The sequence below is a fragment of the Ambystoma mexicanum genome, chromosome 4q (assembly GCF_040938575.1).
Source record: "Ambystoma mexicanum isolate Mex_15411 chromosome 4q, UKY_AmexF1_1, whole genome shotgun sequence".
In the NCBI taxonomy this organism is placed as follows: domain Eukaryota; kingdom Metazoa; phylum Chordata; class Amphibia; order Caudata; family Ambystomatidae; genus Ambystoma; species Ambystoma mexicanum.
In genome coordinates, this window is record NC_090928.1 from 619,372,589 (window position 1) to 619,388,881 (window position 16,293).

The window sequence follows — 16,293 nt, forward strand, 5'->3', positions numbered from 1 at the left end:
CACATATTTTTGGATGCCATGTTAGATAAATTATAGCCAAGATGTTTGACTGCCGGTGTTCGTTCTATTCGAGAACTGTCCAACGACCATTTCTATGCAACACATTTTTTCCTTAGATTGTTAAATATGATGATATTTGATTTTGCTGTGTTTGCCTTCAAATTGTGTGCATGTGCATATGCTGTGAAGAGTTCTAGTTTTGTTTGTAAACCGAATGGAGTTAATAAAATAATAAAATGTCGTCCGCAAATGCCAACCACTGTATTTTCAAGCTCCCAAGTTTTGCAGTGTATATGAATTTCCCCTGCCATATGTTGTCCATGTCACTCAAATAGGCGTTAAACAGTGTTGATGCTAAATTGCAACCCTGTCTGACACCAATGTGGGTGTCAACTGCCTCGGTCAGAGTTCCTTGTTTGTTAATACAAATGCGTACCTGGGAATTTTTATGTAATAGAACCAGCATGTGTAATAGAGTGGGATCGAACCCAATGTCTTCTAGTTTGGACCATAACAAGGAACGTATGACTGTATCGAAGGCAGACGTTAGATCCAGAGATGCCATATATATCGGGCCATATTCGCAGTTTTTTGATTTTTCCAATAAATGTGCTAGAATAGTGGCATTCAGTGGGGTACCATTGCGCGGCGAAATCCCACTTGAAATCTAGAGAGCATATTTTTGCGTTTCATATGGAATTCTAATTCTTTAAGAACGAGAATGGAAAATTATTTCTCTGATGTATCTAACAGAGCAATAGCTCTATAGCTCGCTGGATCTTCACGCCTGCCTTTTTTCCACATACGAACTACTATAGCAGTGTTCCACAATGTTGGTATTTTCTGGAATTAAAAGATGTTATCATATTTTATTTTGCATATCCAGGCCCAAAAGCTGTGATCTTGTTTCATCACACATGTGGGAATCCCATCAGGTCCTGGGGCTTTGAGTATTTAAGTTTTTCTCTCGCCCATTCTATTTCTTTTTCTGACCAATGACAAGCTGAGACTGTTGTTATATTTACAGGGCAGGGGGTTTTATTGCAAAACCAAAAGGGGAGTTGGTATTTTTTGCATATATTGATGGTCCAAGTTAACGCAGAGATGGAAGATTCCAACACCTCTGTTCTTCTATCCACACCACTACGGCGCATAGCCCATATCGACCTCCTATTGTTTGTGCAGAGGTTGGATATCATATTTTGATTGTCTTTGATTTTAATACTTTGTTTAATGTTGCAACATTTGTTGGTGTATATATTGCAGATTTTCCTTTTCAATTTTAAATATTCTTCAGTGTTAGGGCAGGTTTTCTTTAATTTGCGTATGTGTCTGTTTTTGACACATTTTAATTTGTGTATCACACTATTGCGGGGGGGGGGGCATTGGTTGGTACCTTGTCTGTAAACAGATCCGCCTATTCACAGCAGCATATCTGCAATCATCTCAGTAAAGTGCTTCCCGATACTCTGAGTGTCACTTTGATCCCAAGGAATCGGTACTAGTGAAGGCATAACTGCTTTAATCATTTTATTTACTTTGCAACATAAGTTGTCATTCCATTTTATAGAGATGGCAGGACGCTCAATCCCTTCATGTGATAGCACAGGATCCGTAGGAAGTATTAACCGAATTGAGTGGCAAAGGGGGGAGGTTTGAGGTTCAGCGCAAGGATCTGATATATTTGGTTGGAGTGAATAGAGCTGCAGGTGAATGCAGGAGGCGCGATTTGCCAATTCTGCCGCCAGGTAAGGAACCACAAAAGCAATTGTTTTGCAATCACACTGCGCATAAACACTAGTTGAGTCCAAAGTGGTATAGTAGATTTAATTGACACTGAGGTAGCCTGACACGTGTTTCGGGCACTTGCCCTTCAACTGAGGCCTGATTAGGGTAAATGATAAAGGATAATTTCTCATGGGCTCCAATGTCACATGCAATTGCACTCAAAATATATGTAGAGGCGTTTCCGCGTATCAGCGTCTCCGCTGAGTGGAATGAACTGGAGACGGCTGGCCGCGGTTCAGGCTGCCATTGTTATGCTAGCCGGCAGACCGTGCAGCGTTTTGAGTGCAATACTTCCTTAGGAAGTATTTCTACCTTCATCCTAATAATAGTACCAATGATTATGTGGTCCCCCAGGTGTGCATCCATTGTAAATATAGGGGATGCTAGAGGCACCAGTGTCTGTGAAGCAGCGAAATAATCAATTCTGGAGTGCATCTTATCTCTACGCCACATGTACGTTAGTGCAGTAGTATCAAATTATATAAAATATATGTCCCAACTTTTTAAAAAGTATTTCCATCTTTCACCATTCTCCTGCACTTGGAGTTGGTGAGTGGAAGGAGCAGATCTGGTATTCTTGAGTGCATGCCCAATGCAGCATGCATTAAAGTCTCCTCCTATGATTATATAATTTGTAGAGTGGCGTGAGTGTATCTCCTCCAGAGTTGAATTTAGCTGATTCAGCATGAGGTCCAAAGGCATTTTTTCGAGGGATTCCATTATATATCAATTATAAAGAATGGTATTGGGGATTAATCAAGAAGTGAACATTCAACTATTAGAATGTTATCTGTTCCCTGTATCATCTTTGCACTCGTGTTTAAGCTATTATTAATGCAGATTGCAAGCCCTCCGTAGGGCCGCCCTCCCCTACCAAGCTTGGCCTTCATTGAATACATGGTAAAGCCATTTGTTGTAAATTTCCATGTATTCATAGTTTCCTGTACTATGATTGTCGACGTTTGAGCGTATGAGGGAGAGTTATAATGCCATGTATTAACATTTTTAAATCCACTCGAATTCCAACATAGAATGGATAAATTATAGTTACTATGAAGAATGAGGTGGAGTTGAAAATGGGCCTTCGTGGAAATGACCTGGATGTGATGGGAGGGAGGAATGAAAGATTGGAGTCGAAGATGACTCTAAGGTTTCTGGTATTACAGAAAATTAGGGACGCTGATGTGGGCAAGCGTGGATGGGAGCAATGTACAATAATCAACAAAGAAAAAGCCCACGCTGCTAACAACACAATGTGTTGTGTAAATTTATAATTATTTCAGACAATTATTTTGTGCACAAAGGTCACGGGGAGTATCTCAAAATTGAATGCATTTTAATATAGAAAAGTGAATAATACATATTTGCATTGAGTATATCAAAGAACACAGAACCTAAAACAAATGTTCTAGGGAAATACAAATAGCACAAATGACATAAATGGAAAAACAAAACCGAAATTCTAAACAAAACCTAAATAATACTGCTCATACAGTGATTACTAACAATTCATTGTTGTGAACTACTGCAGGGTATACTGAATAATACCCTGGAGAGTTTTTTAAGTATGATCAACTGATAATCATGCCATCAATCTGCCAACTTCAAGGTTTATGGCTTCAGGTGAAGGAGAAGGGGGAGAGACCCTGGAGGGGGGCCGGAGTGAAGTGGGAGCAGGAGTCCCATTGGGAAGGATCTCAGTCTTGCTGGTATTGAGGCAGGGATCATTGGAGGCACACCAGGACTGGATGGGCGGTAGGCAGACAGGAATGATCGCGCAAGTACGGAGAGGATCAGACGGAACTTTGAAGAAGAGTTGTGTGTTATCTACATAACACTGGAAGTAAGGGGAGAGACGTTAAAGAGCCAGGGGGGAAGGTTGAAGCACTGGGGAAGACCACAGGTGCAAATTGTGATGGGAGAGGAGAGAGAGCCCAGGATAACCTGTGAGGGATGATCAGTGAGGAAGGAGGTCAGCCAGGTCAGTGCCCGCCACGAAATACCAAATGTATTGTGGAGCCGTTTTATGAGGATGGAGTGGTTGACCGTATCAAATGCAGAGGAGAGATCAAGTAGAATGAAAACGGCTGGAGAGTTAGAGTCAAGAGATGCGAGCAGTTATTCACGGGTGATCAGGAGAGCAGTTTCTGTGCCTCTGGATGCTCGGAATCCAGATTGTTGGTCATGTAGGCAACCGACAAGCTCAGTATGCAGGATCAGTTGGGGGGAAGTCCAGCTTCTCCAAGAGTTGACCAAGGAATGAGCTGATAGACATGAGGTGGTAGTTAGCCAGACACGAGGGGTCAGCGTAAGGTTTTTTCAGGAGGGGGTGTACAAGAAAGTGCTTGAGGAAAGAGGGGAAAGACCCATTAGCAAGAGAGTGATTGCAGAAATCAGCAGTTGCAGGGGCAAGAGAGCCAATATTGTTCCTAATAGTTCTGGAAGCACAGGGGGATGCCTGTTTGGAGGAGACCTTCATAGAGCCAACATATCTAGTGACCTCATCAGACATGATAGGAGAGAAGGAGAAGAGAAGGACAGAGGGAGGATGGGAGGCCATGGGTGGAAGTGGGATGGGAGGAGGAAAAGGAAGAGAGAGTGCTCTGGATGTCCTGAGTTTTTGCAGTGAAGGGTGTGGCTGATGCATTGCAGAGGGCGTGAGAGGGAAGAGGTGAGGTGGAGACTGCGGAAGGGTTGGCTAGTTCCTTGTAGATTTTAAAGAGTTCAGTCATGTTGTTGGATACATCAGAGACACAAGCATGGATGTGGGCCGTTTTCTTGGAACATATGGAAAGTCAGTATTGCCTTTGGAGAAGGCGACAGGCCAGTTTGTCAGAGGGTGAGCCTGAGGTCTGCCACTTCCATTCCGCAGCTCTGCACTTGCATTTCAGGGTTGCAAGTTCAGAGTTGTACCACGTGTTATGCTTGTTGGAATGTTTCAGACGGATCCTCAGGACTGGGGCAAGAATGCTGAGAGTGTTAGTCATGGCAAGATGAAGGTTGCTGACAGCGGAATCAGAGGTAGAGTCTGAAGTAGAGGAGAGGGTGGGTGAAGGTGGATGTGAAGGCAGCAGCTGACACTTGTTTTATTGGGTGGATGTCCATGAACGAGGTTGACAGAGCTTGGGGAGGTGTGGTTGGATGGCAGGGAGGACCCAGGTGAGAGGAAATGAGAGAGTGGTCTGACCAGGAGTGTGGGGCTGTGAGTGGGGCAGAGAGCAAAAGATCAGTGTGAATCAAGGCATTGAGAGCCTGTCCTGCCAAGTGTGTAGGGCCAGTGGGGAGAATGGAGAGCAAGCATCAGGTGCAGAGGTCACAGAAGAGAGTGGACGCCATCATTGGGAGTCAAGGTGGATATTGAGGTCACCCAGGAGAAGGCGGTTAGAGGTAGATGTGAGGAGAGAGGATCCAAAATTAGCCTATTCAGATAGGAACAGGGTGCTAGAGCCAGGTGGCCTGTAGCTAGTGGCAGGGGAAAGGGAGGAAGTGGGAGAGATGACCAGTTTGCAGACCAGGTTCTCGAAGGAGTATGGCTGGGTGGGTAGGAGTGAAGAAGGGACCCACTCAGGGAAGATCAGGGCATCCCCACCGCCAGCACAGTTAGGGTGAGGCTTGGAGATGGTATTGTGCCATCAGGGAGAAGGGAGTCAAAAGAAATGACTGAGCTGGCATTGAACCATGTCTCAGTAAGAACAAGGATATTGAGGTCAAGGTCTTCAAGGAGGAGGCAGATGTTGGCAGAGTGTTTGATAGCAGAGTGAGCATTAAGCATGGCTACATGCAGCAGGTCACTGCCTTTGAAGGTTTTCCGATGAGGGTTACAGGGGCGTGGTATACCAGTCGAAAGAGGGGGAACACAGATAGAGGAGGAAGGAGTAGCAGGTGTAGGAAGGAAGTTGATGAGGGACAGCAAGCAACAGTCGAGCAGGAGGTGGTTGGCTTACATTAATGATACACCTGGATGATGAGAAGCCCGCCAAGAGTACTTCCCATCTAGTGCCACCATTAATGGGTGAAGATGTGAGAGGAGAGATAGTAGAGATAAAATGAGGAGTCCAGAGATCTGGAGAGAGGACGAAAAAGATGATCTCAGTTACAATCTGTCTGGAAGTTGCGCTGATGTAGGTTTCTGAAATGGGTAGACCAGGGTTAATGGTCACAATGCCTTTTTTAAACTTTTTCCTTCCAAACTTCTTAAGAGAGGAGGATAGGTGATGATATAGCAGTTAAAATAGATAGGGGAGATGGTGAGTGCCATAGGGTTGGTGGAGAGATAAAGATGGAAGAAACATCTGGGTATTAAGTGCGATATAAATAACCAATAATAATAATTATAATTATAATTAAAATTACAGTTATAGAGGTGAGAATGCACAGCATGAACACAAACTCACCAGGCGGTCTATTAGCAAAAAGACAAGAAAAAAGATGCAATAGAAATACTTGAGTACCAAAAATGGGGGTGAAGAGTTGTTAAAAACACACCAGCATTCGAAATTACCAAAAAGCACAGAAATGCAACCAAAAATGGGGGTGAAGAATTGTTAAAAACACACCAGGATTCAAATTTACCAGAAAGCACAGAAATGCAATGCAAAATGGGGGTGAAAGGTTGTTAAAAACACACCAGGATACAAATGTACCATAACACGCAGAAATGCAATGCAAAATGGGAATGAAGAATTGTTAAAAACACACCAGGATTCGAATTTACCAAAAAGCACAGTAATGCAATGCAAAATTGTGGTGAAGAGTTGTTAAAAACACACCAGGATTCTAATTTAGCAAACAGCACAGAAATGCAATGCAAAGTAGGGGTGAACCGTAGAAATGCATTAAGGCGAAAGGACAAAGTAAGGCTTAGAAAGGCAGAATGGCATAGCCACACCTAGGTTCAACATTTGTGTGCGTTAATAAAAAAGCATAACAATGTCCAGGACATGACTCACAGGTATTCTTGGTGGGTGAACAAAGCTCTCGAAGCACAAGTTCATGGGGTAGCTGGCTGCATGCTGCTTAGAGGTGGTGGAGTGCGAGGTGCCGCAGAGAACGAGATGGTGGGGGGTCCTCTGAGCCCTCCAAAGCCCGTACTGGGGCCTTTGCTATGACCTTCATTTCAGGGGGCCGGCTAGCGTCTACTGGCTCCTTGTGGCCCTGATGAGGACAGACAAACAAATCAGAGAGGGGGGGGCAGAGCAGGCATCAGAGAACTCTGGTGCTCGGGAAAGAAGGAGCCCATGTTGGAAGGTGCAAATGCTAAAGCACCTCTGGCCAGGTAATAAAAAAAAAGAGATTGCAACATGCCTTCACGCTATGTGGATGGGGGCGTGTTTCTTCAGTAAAGTAAGGCCAATCAGGGGAAGTGGAACAAAAGGCAGGGATCTTTGCCACACTCACCGAGAAAATGCAAAAATTGTACCACAGCCCAACGGGGCTTACCTTCTGTCAGCCGTGTCTGCAGTGATGAAATTAAGCCTCCTGTTGCCTCCTGCAGGCCCCTGAGATGGCTCCTCAGGTGGCAAGGAGGAAGAGAGGCCGAGTGCAGCCAGACATGGGCCTTTGTTGTCCATGGACCGGACGCAGATATCAAACATGTTCTTTTACCTACTATTTGCCAATTTTTTAAGAAACAACTGTACAGATTTACACATAACTTGCAAAATCATGCTTTCGAGACCAAGCTGATGCTCCTTGCTCAAGTTTGGTGAAAAGCCATCCAGCGGTTTGGGCTGTAGGCACGAGCAAAAACTGTTTTCCATTTTGTCTATGAGGATTTCCTAAATGTTGGGACTCGGCCTATAACTTTGCCCCGGGACCAAATCACACAAAAATTCAAAAAATCATTCCGAGGGGGCCATACAATTTTTTTTCAAAGTGTGGTGAGGATTCGTCCAGGGAGGCTAAAGTTATAAGCTGCCCAAAAAGTGCTTGTTCTGTGAGTTGAGCAACTTAACCATAACTACATGGCCGCTTCGAAACTGCTCCCCTCTGCAGAGTGGGATGTTACAGTATCTAGAGAGTACTGTTGTGCTGTAAAGACATGGATCAACAGCCTCTTTTACAGCTTGCAAGGCAGCTGGTGGGAATTCTGCCCGCAGGAGTAGCCTGTGTAGTGGCAGGAGCGGTTGAGGAAGATGACATAGAGGAAGACAGCCTACTACTTCCTGAGAAAAGAATAGCCTTTCTCAGAGCATGCGGCTGGTTTGAGTGGGAGTGGAGGCACAAGGACATGGTACCAAAAGAGTATTGCCCATGTTGCCTCCGACTGAGTATGAATCCACATGGGCAGCCCGAGCCTTTGATACCCCTTGTACAGTCTTAAAGAAGGAGGTTGGAATTTCCTCTATCTCATCTTCCAGTTCCTCTTGATCCTACTCTGCATCATTGCACCTTTCACCCTGTCCAGGACCTCCAACTGGTGTTGGTGGTGGTGGCTCCTGGGGAGGAGGGATGGCCATGACTGATGCCATTTTTAATGTTAAATAACAGGTTTGTCAATACTCTTCCAAGCAGGTGCTTTCTCCTGGATTGCAGACGGAAAATGAGCAAGAATGGGTCTAGGAGCTGTGGAAACTTTCAGTTTGAAACTTCCTAGATTGGCTGAAAATGCAGTTTCGAAAATGTTCTCGGAGCACGGACCTAATTGCGGACACATCATCATGTTGCGCGTGCACGGTCACGTGATGCTGTATGGGAAGTCTGCGATGACGTCAGATGTTCGCGAATGTCGGCTAATTAAAGCATAGTGTAAAAAGTTGTAGAAAGTTGATAGAAGTGTTAAGAATGTTGCTAGAAAGTGGGGAATGGCAGTTTTTCATTTGAAACTTCCTAGATTGGCTGAAAATGCTGCTATATCGGGAGTGAATATGATATTAGGAAGTTGAAGCAAATTAGGGTGCAGTGGTAAAAGCCTATGAAATTCAGTGAAAAAACATTGTTAAAGGGGACGTTATGGTTACAAGAAAAACAAAAAAAAACAGAAATGTGCCTGTTATGGTAAGCTAAGCAGCCATAACTCACGCCACCACGGGCACTGCTAAGACTAACACCAGGACATCAAAGATGACATCACTGATGACATCACATATGAAACAAATTTTGATGAACAGACCCTAAAAAGGGTTGTGTTTACAATGTTAGTAACACGATGTCAGGGGTGATTGGGAGACCTGTCATGAACTACTTAATGTATCAAAGAATGTACTCATCTAAACAAAACATTATATTGGAGTGTTGTTGTTAATACCGGAACCTAATCATACATACACATACCTAATGGCTGCAGCATGCACTATAGAAGTGCAATATTTGTAATCTGGTAATTTTTGCTAGTAAAATAATGAATGGTACCTTATCAGAGTTTTGAGTAATGGTAAACGTGGAATAAATAGCTAATAATTCAAGATTTACTACATACTCGTGATAGTACAAACAATACATTTGAAGACCCACAATGCGTACAAATCTGAGGCACATACAGGGAAACTTCAGTAAGGAGGAAAGGAAAGTGGACACCAAAATATGTCAGTAACATAAGACTTCATCATTATTTAGGCAAATTAATTGTGTGTTTGAGGCTTGGTTATTTCCCTGTGTATGTGCACCATGAGCTGAGGCCAAATCCTAAGGAAAGTACCTTAACAACATAGAACAAAGCTATTGTCTACATATGTGGCACCTTTTAAATTTTAAAATTCTATCAGTGACCAAAAGCAAATGGAATAGACATGTTAGTGAACAAAAACAAGTGGCCTAGATATGTGTTGTCATCAGTGATGTCATCAATGACATTTGTGATATCATCGTTGATGTCCTGTGTGTTTGTCTTAGCAATGCACGGTGGTGGTGTGAGGTATGGTTGTTTAGCTTATCATAACTGGTGAATTTCTGGGGGGGGTTGGTTTTACTTGTAACCATAACGTCCCTTTAACAAAGTTTTTTCATTGAATATATGATGGTGCACTGGAGTTTGGAAAAAAGACATATTTTTGCAAAGTGCAAATAAACCCTTCAAGTTTTGCCCAGGCACGCCACACTAAAAAGCCTCCACTCCCACCAATCCAAGGTTACCAGAAATGCCACATATTTCTGTGTACCTTTGCAAATTAACCATGTAATAATCTCCCACCATCCACACATTAAGCCTTTTCCTCTCTGCAACCACAGCCATTTCTCTACACACAGAAATGAAAAAAACGATGACCCTCTCTTCCTATAAAGCACAACCTGTACATCTTATGGGCTAATCCCCACAGTCCCCTTTCCATGCCAGACATCCTGAAAAGACACAAATGTGGCACGCCCTGTCCACAGACTACTGCGGTGTCCGCAGACCCCATAACACAGGGCAACCATCCTTCCCTTTCCACTTCAATCTTTGCAGTACTTCCTCATTGGCTACTGTCAAGCAGTCACACACTCATCCACCAATCACATCCAAAAACTCTACATCTAACTCTGTTATCTCAGTTCAACACTTCAGATGTACTGTTGAACACTCAGAGTACAGGTCTCCTGTTATTCCCAAGCACCTGAATCAAAAACTACTATCAAAATCTCCAAGATTCTGTTTGCAGATTCAACCACATGAACACAAAGTACAGGTATGCATATATTTTGAAAAGTAAATGTCCAACTCTTTTACAAATCAATGTAAACAGGGTTACTGCCACTTACCCTGTATAACAATCTCAATAGTCATACTCTCATTTGTCCCATATCCTGACATCAAGTGGCAGTTACTTACAATGCTATGTGCTTGTAAAGGCTTTTTTAATGAGCATTTTCATAACAGTTTCAAAACACATATTTTCAATTTCAGCAGCACTGTTTATGTCTTTTGTAAAAGAAAAGAAAAACACATTTAAAACATTTCCAAAGCATGTTTAAGTGCCAGATTATGTGTGAAAGTTCAATATGTCAAAAGGACATGCATACTTGACCATATCACCCATTATAATATACAAACTGTAATTTACTTATTTCATTCCGTTACTTTTAACACCACTTCTCCCACTAACAAAGTTACACTAAAACACCCACAATGCAAACTCAAACCAGAAACTGCATATGTGTTACTAAAGCATGGCACATACATGAAATGAAAAATGCCAAAATGCAATGCGTTTAAAACTATTCATTTCAGCACCATTTCAATTAAAACAAATAAATGCACGTATAAATTTACAACAGTGCTGTGTGTAGTTTATAATAACTGAAAGAAAATGGTAACAATTTCTCCAGCATATTACAATAACACTCAGTGTGTCCAATTTCATTACCTTTCCCACACATGCATACTTGATAATAATCTCATTTCTAATCTTTCATGCTTATTGCCTTCTCAATTTTTCTCTGCATTCTGGGATGTCCACTGCACCTTTTCTAATGCAAATAGTGCAACCACAACTCACACAATACAAACGAAAGAACAATCATTTAATAAGCAAGTACACATTACAATACATCCCATTCGCAAATATGCATGTACTGACAACATAACAAACATTCACAGAAGTGCCACTTAAAAGTGTTCTACAAATATTTTCAATATCCATTTCTTTTTTTAGAGAACAGTTAAGCACAGTGCTGCTACAAATCCCTGAAACCACATTTTACCTTTCATGTGCAGCCTCCTAAAAATGACAGCTTTTTCTACTTTCAATTGTATAAATATGTCACACTTTCTTGCTACGGCCTCGTGGGACATACTTATAACGGACCCATCCAGCCCCATTAGCAACGCTGCCGGTGCTCCTGTGTCCCCATTCCCATACAGTGCTATGCAACTCTACAGAAATGGGGACCAGCATTTTCCATCACTTGATTTTCCAGGCCAACATGACCTGTAAGGTCCTGGTGCCATTGGAAAGTTAGCTGCCGAACAAATATTACAAATCTGGTGGCTACCCATCTGCAGCAACATCAGGGTAACAAACATCCTCGTAATCACGTCCAATGTTACTAACTCTTCTTCCCAATAACTCCTCCTACATTGCAAAATAATGTCTTGTTGTACTAAAATTACTTCGCCATTACCATACATACCCACTCATTTTCTTCTTTCCCAATTGCAGTGAAGAACAACCTCCTGGAACACAACAACCTACATCCTAGAAGACAACAACCAGAGGAAAACTACTCCTCACATCCTACAAGGTAAGTTTAGTAGTGTAGTAGTATTTTTTCTGTTACTCATACAGTACAGTGAAGCCGCATACTAGCCTACAAAATTCCTTTCAAACCAACAACATTTACTTCACTCTTATTCATTGCACCTCAGCAGGTACACTCTTTGTATTCTCATCTGAACACCATTATCATAACACCCACTATTATCATGAAACCATCGTAATGTCCTTCCTTATTAATGTACTCTAGCACTCTCTTATACACTAACCCAAGCCCTTCACACATCTACATACACAGCTACTTTTACAACTTTCTCAACCAGAATTAGCTGCCCATTGCACAATTACACAGCCCTCTATTTGTGTCTGCCCTCATATTCACACACTCATTCACAATGCATATAAATATATTCCATAACCTTCAAAATCACGCTTTCCTTTTTTCTCCAACAGACTGAACAACAGAATGCGTACGAAAAAGCGACTCTGTAAAAAACAAAGTAAAAATAGGGCAGATAATAATAAAAGCATGCAAAATACTCATCCACCTCTAGCAGAATTTATAGCAAATGTTCAAACTAAACTGCTAATACAGTCAGTCAACAAAGCTGAACCAGCTAGCACTAAAATAACTCGGGCCCCCCTTCCAAAAATAAAAAATAAAAACAAATGTATAAAGAAGAATAAAACTGCTAATAACGCTATCATTATATCTACCAATGTTAACGAAGTCACAGTTAAGCATTCCAAAAATGCTATTTTACCAAAAATGTTCCACCGTAGAGTACTTCAAAATCTTATTAAAACAGCAGAAAAGTCACGCTCGACCCTTACAAATTACAGCAGAAGACTAATCCTGGAAGCTCTCATTGACAGAACAATGCTCCTCAAAAGAAAATGATTTATATTCATTTTACCCGGAATGAAACCACTAACAAAATGAATCAGCAAACTACAAAAAGTAATTCTAAATATGTGCAATGTCAACATAGATACCTTTGCGAACTTCTGTACTAGTGAATGGATTCACACAATGAGCACATAACCATATTTCAATTAAGAGGCTTATAAAGAAGAACAGAAAAACCCAATTGTCATACATAGTAGTGACTCAGACTATTGAATGCTAGACAACCCCATTATGGCACAAGAAAACCTTATTGAAAAAACGTCCCCAACAAACTTGCAATCAACTGTCCCTACCACCTAACCAATCCGCCCAGTCTACAAATGGCCATGCAGCTCAATGTATAACATACGGAAACAATCCTTCAAATCTTTATGACAATTCCTCAATCAGTATTTAAAAGTAAAAGGCAAAATTGGAATACAAACTTTACAAACCACATGCTCCTGTCCGGTGCGTAACTACACTGGACTGCGAGGACATTCATTAGCCTGCATTTCAGGGCCTGCTTGCAAAAGCACCTTCCACCACATGAAAATGTTAGCAACACACAATTCCACTATACAGAATCTTCTCCAGAGAATGTACTATGCAAAAGGTCCTCCTTTACAACTGCAACATTTTAATAACATCCTCCTACATGAGTCAGCCAAAGAACTCCTTCACCAAACAGACCGCATCCAAAGTAAATATTTTGGAAGTGAAGTTTGCTTAGAAAATTCAGTAACTGTAGAGCAAAAACCTTACAGATGCCAATCTTCTAATAAACATGTACAAAAAATAAATAGCACAGTTTAAAAACATATCTGCTGAAGTACCAAACCAAGTATGTGCGTGTTGTCGCAAAATCTTTTATAAAAAAACACAAGAAACATAGATATGATTTACAAAATAGAAGACCACGAGGAATCCCAATGGTTCAAATTAGCTCTATATCTTATAACAGAAAGCAAATACAAAATAACTGACCCCTCAGTACTTTGCACATACTGCAATACAAAGCTTGATAATAACCAAAAGCCTTCATGGGCTATTACTAATAACTTGGAAATATTCCAACTTCCCAAACCTCTTCCGCAGCTCAATTTGTATGAGGGCATTATAATCCACACAGTACACCAATTTCAAGCTATAATACGCCTTCAACCCAAAACAGCCAAATTGCCTCCTTCTGAATTATTAAAAGACATTCGTGGGAAAGTAGTTTATTTGCCATTAGATCTTAACGGAAATATAGAAACTCTAGGAGTGAAACAGCCAATAGATCAATCTTTTATTATCCTTGTTAATGGTGTACCAACAAAAGACAAAACAATTTGACAACAACTACTAGACTTAAAAAAGCCCTACACTATCTAAAGGAAACCAATGACTATTACAAAGATATAAACATTGAACAGAAATTATGGGAAATCACACAAATAATTCAGGATTCCTCACCAACTGGCCAATTTGAACTTGAGGATCCTAATATGGCATCCCATATTTATACCAGCATCCAATTCACCCATTGCACTCCAAAGACACCGTAGACGATCAGAAACATATCAAATGTGTCATGCCAAAGGATCTCCAATCAGCATATGTTAGAAAAGTGTAAAGTGTAGAAGCACAAGCCTTTCCTCTATTCTTTCCTACAGGAAAAGGTGGAAGATATGATGAAAGATTAAAGCAAATAACAGCATCAGAATATGGCTCTTCATGAATCATTCCACCTCCTGTTCAACAGTGAACTAGTAACTCTATTTTACAGAGTTGCGCACACATTGAAAACAGGCTCCAATGTTTTGAACATGTCTGCTATCCAACTACTTTAAAAGATAAAAGACAAAGATGATGTTTTGCAATCGAGTATCACAAATCTCTTGGCAAATATGCATGGTACAAAAGAATACTGGTTCCAACGTCACGCTGATGTATGGTGTGTGCTGAGGAACCTTGGCCCACCCACATGGTTTATCACTTTAAGTTGTGCAGAAAATGCATGGGATCACTGCACGACTTCCTACACATAGCAAACCAAAAAAACAAAACAAAGAAGGGATAGACATCAAAACACCAGGAGAACTCTGCTCTTTTGACCCTGTATTGTATCACGATACTTTCATCACCGCTTTATTGCCATGCTGCACTTCATCTGTAATAAAATTATCTCTGCCCTCATAGAAGTGGAGAAAAGAATATCAATCCTGAGCAGCTCCACACAACCACATGGTTTGTGGATAAAAGATGTTCCTAAATTTGGTCATGACAGTGATGCCACTGTTTTGCAGTTTATTCACAATACCTGCGACATCCCTACAGAACCCACACATAGGGCCTCATTACACGGTAGGCGGAGGCACCACCTTGGTCCATGCCGGTAAAATACTGGCACCGCCTTGGTGGAAAGGGGAATTACCACCCTATTCCAAGGTTGGCGGGGCAGTAATTCCCCCTTCCCCCATTGCCCTTCCCCATTCCCATTTTTGCCCCATAGGGCATAATGGGAATGGGGAAGGTGCTAATTACGGTACCGCAAATTGCGGTACCGTAATTAGCACCCTGGTCCCTTTTCAGGTTGGTTTTTAACGCCTGCTAAACAGCAGGCGTTAAAGTACCTACCCGCAAAGGGACCTCGTAGTAAGGTGGTAATGGTTAACGGTCACCGGTACCATTACCGGTGACCGTTAACCCTTACCGCCTTCCGTGTAATGAGGCCCATAGTGAGCTACATACACAAAGTTTACGCTTCCAAAAACATAATTGTGGCAAATACTGCTGACGCGGATATTAAAACAAAGGTAAATACTACACTAAATGCTGCTTTGGTTTCCCATGTCCAGTTTCAGCAAAAGAACACGTAAACAGCTTCATGTCTTCTGATAGACACGGTGTGAAATGTAAATCTCCTAAGAACACATACTGCATTAAAAGAAACAAAGCTTCAAAGTACATCAATGATTACAATGCAATCATTGCCCTCTTGTGGAATGCAAACATAGATATACAATATATTGCAGACAATTCCACTGCTGTTGCAAGATATGCCACAGCCTACCTAACCAAAGCTGAGCAAATAGAGCTAAAAGACCTCTGGGATGACATATCATCTGGCAAAACACTATCACAAATTGTACAGCTTTGACATAAAAATGTTCTCCAATAGAGAATGTGGATGCTACAAAGCTACAGAACATTAAACAGGCACAGCCTTATATGGCAAATCTGAACACATAGTCTGGCTAAGCATTTGTTCAGCTGCATCCAGAAAAAGAGTACTGAAATCATACCAAGACATAGAACCAATAGCCAAAAAGTATCCCAAAAGCAAGGACATTATGAAAAAGTAATTATTAGACACATACTACACAAACAGAAGTACTGCTACTAGAAATTTCTCCTACAGGAATATTGTTAAACCAGTCATGGGTGCCTAATACATCTTCTTCTTTTCTCCATGGTTTAAAATGTTGCAGTAGGGCAATG